The sequence below is a fragment of the Solanum tuberosum genome, unplaced genomic scaffold (genome assembly GCF_000226075.1).
Source record: "Solanum tuberosum cultivar DM 1-3 516 R44 unplaced genomic scaffold, SolTub_3.0 scf00834, whole genome shotgun sequence".
Lineage (NCBI taxonomy): Eukaryota > Viridiplantae > Streptophyta > Magnoliopsida > Solanales > Solanaceae > Solanum > Solanum tuberosum.
Genome location: NW_006239749.1, coordinates 11,448 through 18,267, shown reverse-complemented (window position 1 = coordinate 18,267; position 6,820 = coordinate 11,448). Strand labels below are relative to the sequence as shown.

The 6,820-nt window shown below is 34.4% G+C and overlaps 1 long non-coding RNA gene across 2 annotated transcripts; it reads right to left on the bottom strand.

Moving 5' to 3' along the window:
- Nucleotides 1-3,101: 3,101 nt before the first annotated feature.
- On the bottom strand, nt 3,102-5,132 carry LOC102605186 (uncharacterized). 2 transcript variants are annotated; one of them, XR_001472500.1, is made up of 4 exons: nt 4,594-5,132; nt 4,400-4,466; nt 4,149-4,319; nt 3,102-3,310 (listed from the first exon to the last, which is right to left on the bottom strand). It is a non-coding gene; the product is annotated as an uncharacterized lncRNA (long non-coding RNA). The 2 variants fall into 2 exon arrangements; XR_001472499.1 differs by lacking the exon at nt 3,102-3,310 and having other exon boundaries at nt 3,316-4,319.
- Between the last annotated feature and the right edge of the window lie 1,688 nt (nt 5,133-6,820).

The window sequence follows — 6,820 nt, the reverse complement described above, 5'->3', positions numbered from 1 at the left end:
GGGGGGGTAATAGGACCTTAGTAAAGATTAGGTGTGTCTCTGGGATTTCGGGCATAGGCTGGGGGGGTACTTATGCATTTTCCCTTTTTATAATAAACTGAGGGATATCTCTCAATTTTTTGCATGAGATAAATTTTTTGAGATGGTCCATAAATTTTGCAAACGATTTTTTTTGGGAGAAAATATAAAAATTAGAAAGCGACGAACAAAGTCAGTTTTTTTTAAAAAAAAAAAATTAAAAAAAACCCGATATTGTCCATCGGTTTATTTAACTGTTGCCTAGATACCTTAATTAGGAATATTATTGACTTGATAATTTTAATACTATTTGGTAATTGAATGTTTTGTAAATGAATGAAGTTTGGTAGACTTTTTAGATTGTTTGATGGATATTTAATATGTATTTAGTCAGTTTGTTACTGATATTATAGCTCAGTTAAAGTTGATTTTTGCAACATTTAGTGTTGGTTTACAACTAAATATTGAATTGCAATTAATTACATTTGACAAGTGAGATGCAGAAATTGCCGGCAACCAAAAATTGGTCTTGGAATGGCGGGAAACCAAAAATTGCATTTGTCTATTCTTGACGAACAATAATAGGGCTTATTTTCCCCTTTATTAACGAAAGCGTTAAAGGATAAAAAATACACCTAAACTATTCAATTTTTTGAGTTTCATATCTGAATTATTGAGAATGTGAGTTTCCTCTTTGAACTATCACTCAATAGTTAGTGAAACACCTCTCGACTAATTTATGATGTTGTGTGTATTGTCCTCTCTCTTTTGTTTTGAAATTTTGTCACATGACACTCCACATGGAAAACTAATTTCACTATGGCAAATCTAAATAAATTAATATTATGTTATATGTTAAAACTATCACCATATAAATTAATTTAGGCATAATACATATATTGGACCCTAAACTTGGCTTCAAATTTCAACTTTGACCTCCAACTTTCATAGTGCACAAACAGGCACTTTAACTATCCAATCTTTTAATAAATAAACACGTGTGTCCTACCTGGCAAAACGCGTGATGTGCATGTATTTTACGCGAGTTAGGAGTAATTTTTGAGGCCCACAACAGTAAAAAAAAAATGCTGAAATGACAAATCTACCCTTGATCAATCCCTTTTATATAATATCTTTATATTTCCAAATCAAAATCTCATTTCTCTTTCCTCCTCTTTCAAATCAAAATTTTTTGCCTCTCTTTTAAAACGATTTGTGCTCATATTTAGTGCAAATGGCTTCTAATTTTTTTTGTCATTGTGGAAAAAGAGCTATAACCCTTGTATATTAATTAAAAGTAATTTTAATTTTTTTTTTAGTTCTAAAATGGATGTGTAAAGTATTTAATTAGTTGGCAGCCACTGAGTGGCTCACTAATACACGTGGGAGCGTTTTGCATTTCACGCTCTTTGCCTCCAAAAATCGCGTGTTTATTTATTAAAAAGTTGGATAGTTAAAGTGCCTGTTTGTGCACTATGAAAGTTGGAGGTCAAAGTTAAAATTTGAAACCAAGTTTAGGGTCCAATATATGTATTATGCCATTAATTTATTTCAACCGTGACATCCATCATTTTCTTCTATACCTTCTTTAGTTGTAGTCTCGTCTCTGCTGTGGCCTCAATATGTTCATCTTGGAAGGAGAGAGTTTAAGATTTTAAAGAAATTAATTAAAAATATATTTAAAAATTAATGTATTAACTAATATAGTCATTGTATATGTCAAATGGTCAAAGATTATATGGACAAACGGCCCTAGAAGCATTTCTAGACAAACATTTGGTCCAATCAATGTCTAGGTGTGTTTCGCTAATCATGGGATGATAATTCAGGTAGAAAACTCACCCTTTCAACAATTTAAATATAAAATAAGATAATTTAGATATGTTTTTGACATTTTAAAAAAAAACTAAAATTTCGGGAACTTCTTATTGATAAATGAGAAAAAACAGATACAAGCTCAAACTCATTTAGGCCTATTACTCAAATCCATAATACAAACGAAATGATTTATTTCTGAGCTTTATGGCATCTAGGTTTAACAATTGTCGCTTAAATGAATAGTTGCAATTTATTAATAGTGTAAGTATAATCGTTTGCTCTAATTTCTAGTGGTTTAGGAATACCATTGTACTCTGATTTCTAAGTACTCCCTCCATTTCGGTTTTTTTTTTTTTGTTTTTGTTTTAATTTGATATGAAATTTTAGAAAGTAAAAGAGAAGATTTTTGAATCTTATAATCCTAAACTAAAAATACATATAATCATACAACTGTTCAAAGAGTTATTCTTCAATTTAAACTCCTCATAAAATCAAAACTCTCTCTATTTAGAGTTCTACTTCAAGTCAACTCCTTCTTCAAATCAAACTCCTCGCCTATGAAGTAACTATCATTTGTTGCTTGATTATTGCACACTTGTCTTTATTCATTGGTGATCTTGCTACAGATTCAGCTCTTTGAGACAGTGTATCTATGAACCTGCCACTTGTCAATCAACAAAATTGCATAGAACCAACAAAGATGAATGACTTTTGTGTTATAAAACAAAGTTGGTATTTTGAGAAAAGGGTATTTAGCTCTGACTTCCAGTTTAGTCTTTCCGATTTCTGTTGGGCGGTGAAAAAGGAAAGGGTGATGTATTTGGATCAGCAAACTCGTCCGTCAGGATGTAAAATGTACACCTTTGAGTAGGCCTCTTGCTTCTCTATCTGGGCTGCTGAGTTCTATAAGAAACCACATCTTTATCTTCACAAATCATGAATTAATAGTGAATGATTGTATATATTAATGTAATATATACTGCTGTACAGTAGTATAATTATATAGATTTGTTGTAAAATCAAAGAAAATAAATATTGTGATCGAATAGCTGATTCAGAGGGATATCATAGCAGATTTAGAGAGATTAGAATAACTGAGGTTTTAAGGGATTGGAATGATGGATTCTTTATGGATATGTAATCTTTGTACTCTCTATTTAATGAAAAGACTCACAATTTGAGAGTCATTCAGCAGAAATTTGAGAGCACCACCATTCCAAACCCACCTGTGGCCTTTGCGATTACACTAACTATATTGTTGTATATTCATAAGAAAATACAAAAGGGTGAAACCATTCAATTCAGGAGCCACAAACATTAAGGACTGAGTGAATGTTTTGAAATGTATTTAATTTACAAATCACGATGAATGCACCAGCTGCAGGGAAGTTTACAGAGTTTTATTAAAAGAAACAACTCATAAAGAAATTACATGTGATGTTCCAAATTGCTCCAGCTACAAACTCTGCATACCCTGTTAAAGAATAACTCAATGAGTTAATAGCTCAAAAAATATAGTTATAGTTGTCCAGACTCCAGAATATTTAGAGCTACAAAACTTACATAAACAAACGATCCCACAAAGTTATGATCTTTCTCTTTTTGATGTCAAATTTTTAGCTCCAGGAATACACATTTTAGTTTAAGATCACAACCAACACCATACCCAATGTGATCTCACAGATACGGGTCTGCGGTAGGTAGAGTGTGTGCAAATCTTATTACCCTTACATAGAGGTAGATGCACTGTTTCCAAAAGATCCTCGGCTCAAGTAACGCATATCAAAGCAGTTCAAAATACAGAAGTAAAGCAGACATAACAAATAATACAGATTTTAGTTTACGGCCAATAAATAATTAAAACTGTTTTTTTCTTTTTATATAGATATTTACTTTGTGTGAGAACTGCCTTAAAAGTATCCATTTACCATTCAACAAAAATCACAGTTGAAAATGGATAAAAACCTTAGGTCCTAGCTTAAGTAACTAGTTCCTCAACCTTGCTTTGAAATTTATCAACAAAACCATTAACTTTGCAGATGTAGTCATCAGTTAGAGGTGATAAATGGGCATTTTGAGTTGAATTTGAACAAATTACAATGGGTTGAACTAATTATAAATCAGCAGATTATTGACTCATCCAGACTTTACTTTGGTCATAACCCAACTTGACTCTACATTTATTTTCTCAGTGCCATCTTTTGCTGATCCTACAGTTAATGTTTGTGTGTGTATCATGAATTGGTATTACAGTACTTCAGTAAGCAAAAGGACTATAGCACACATTTGTGTTGATAAGTTGGGACTACAACCTTGTCATTTTCTGGAAATCCATCATGGCTGAGTTCACCAGAGCTCAGCATTTCATTACAGCATGTCACGCTTGCTTAGTTTGCCCACAACCAATCAAACTTCATCAGCATCCACATCTCCACCCACAGTAAGTTTCTTTTCTCTCCTATTAATTGAAATTGATTTTATCCCTTTCATATCAAAATGACAAAAAAGATGAATCAATTTTATGATGTACTAAAAAAAGGAAGAAAGAAAATATAATCTGTACCTGGAAGAGAGGATAATCTTTTAACTATCTCTTCATCAGGAGATGTATTGAATTTCAACACCATTTTCTGCAAGAAAACCCAAATGACGCCACGAGGGTTAAAGATAACAGTGAAAACAGTTCATAAAGTTTAAAGCCGTTATTTCTGATTCATCAAAATCATGCAGAATAAAGCCTTTTCTCCAGTAGTGTACCTTGATGATGACGAGCTTGAAATTAGTATTTTGATTATATTCGACTTGTGTTTCTTGTATATCCTTGGCTGACTTACAACAGACTTGTTGCAGATGTCTACCTCAATGCACTTGAGAGAAAGGATGTTCATGAAACAAGAAGGGATCTCTATAAGATCTTCACATCCAAGCAAAACCAATTGTTCAAGGTTAGGAAAGGCATCATCAGCTACAACCCATTTCATCAAGGACACATATTCTAGTTTCAAGATTTTGAGTTTAAGGAACTTGCCACTGCTCACTTTCCATTCCCCATGATCACCAAATTCAACGTGGTACAGTTTGAGTACCTCAAGATGCTTGAGATGATCAGCAGTTTCTGATAAGTATTGAGAATTCAGGTAAAAGCCAGAGAATTTCAGGTATTTGAGATTTGGTGCAGAGATGCAAAAGGGAGTGGTTTTAAAGGCTTTTGATAAATGAAGCTTTAGTATTTCAAGTCGTATAGGAAAATTCAACACATGGTACTGATGGGGGTATTCTAAGCTCTCGACTTCACATGTCAGGAACCATATCCTTGTTATTGGGACTGCTGACAATGAAATGAATGAATAAACTTAGTATGAGGAATATTTGTGTGTCATCATCAAAAAGGGGGAAAATATTATATTCTAGGTGTTTTGATGATCCTCACAAATGCAGGGACCACCACCTGGCAGAGTGCTCTTGTCCAGATTCAAATGGGGTATGACTTGTAACATCCGGCAATGTGAAATAATTGAAGAGGCTTAGAATTGGAAATTTTCATTTTTGGAAAGAATTTTAAAAAAATCTGGAATTTTGGTTAAGTGTGGGAAAAGGTGAGTTTTTGGCCAACTTTGAGCAGTTATAACTCCTATATCAAGATGAGTTAGGAGCAGTTCCAGTTATGATTGCAAATCTTGTGTAATGATCTTTCCAACGCCACCGAGTTTGCTCGATTCCGAGTTTGTATGAGTGAGTTATCCCCTTTGGAAGTTGGGCAGTTGGCAGGGAAATCCGTCCGGAAAATTGTAAGGGCATTTTGGTCTTTTCACTAACCAATTCCTTTGGTTATATTATTGTGTTAGGCTGATTTGTGGATCATTTTTGTCCCATTTTAAAAGAGTAAGAGTTAGGGTTCTTGAGTGAAGAAGAGAAGAAGAAAGAAAGAAGAGAAGAAGAAGAGGAGAAAGGGAAGATCAAGCAAGGAGATCATTGTGGAAATCGTCGGGGGTGATCCCTATTAAGGTATGTTAGTTCTTAGTGTGGGTTGATCCTTTCCCTCACACACCAAACTCATTTTTATTATTGAGAAAAGATTGATTAGGTTTGTTGAAGTTGTTGGTTGTGATTGTGTTGAAGTTCTTGTTGATTTTGGGCATGTTTCCGGTTGTGTTGTGAGTTGAAATATATTGTATGTTGAGGGGTTTATGATTCTAAGTGTTTGGGGCTGGATCCATTGAACTTAAGGAGGCTTAGAGTTGGAAAAATGAAGGAGAAGAGTCGGATTTTTGGGGGGAAAAGGCTGGGGCTTCGCGCCAGCCAGCGCACCCCAACAGGGGTTCTGATGTTTTACCCCTGGCGTGGCACGTCTCTCAGAACGCCACAGCAGTCCTTCTGAGCTCCAAGGGCTGGCGCCCCGCGCCTCTCAGAGCGCCAAGGACGCCAAGTTCCCCCATTCCTTTAACACTTTCTCATGCATGTTCCTAGGTATTAGACCTATGTTTCATAGTTGTTTCCGACACTCCAAAGTACGTCTAAACATCAAGAATCCCTCCATAACATGTGATCAAACACCTTGAATTCATAATTCCAATTCAAGGAAAGTTAGTTTCCAAGTCAAGTGAAGTTAGTTTCCAAGTTAAGTGAAGTTAGTTTCCCAAGTCAAGTGAAGTTAGAAGCCAAGTGAAATTAGAAGTCAAGCTTAGAAGTTAAGTAAGTCCAAGTAAGTCTTCAAAGTTTTCAAGAGTCTTCATTGAACGTTTTAACTTCATTCTAAGGCTCAAGTTCCAAGTTAAGTATGGAGTTCCAAGATAAGTATAGAGTTTCAAGATAAGTATATAGTTTCAAGTCAAGCAAAGAGTCTCAAGTTTCAAGTCGAGTAAAGAGTATCGAGTTTCGAGTTAAGTCAAGAGTCAAGAGTTGAGTTCATTTCTCAAAAGTAATTAGGGAACTAAGTATTTCCCAAGGAAGTTTATAAGTGTTTTCACATTTAAGTTGAGAGGAA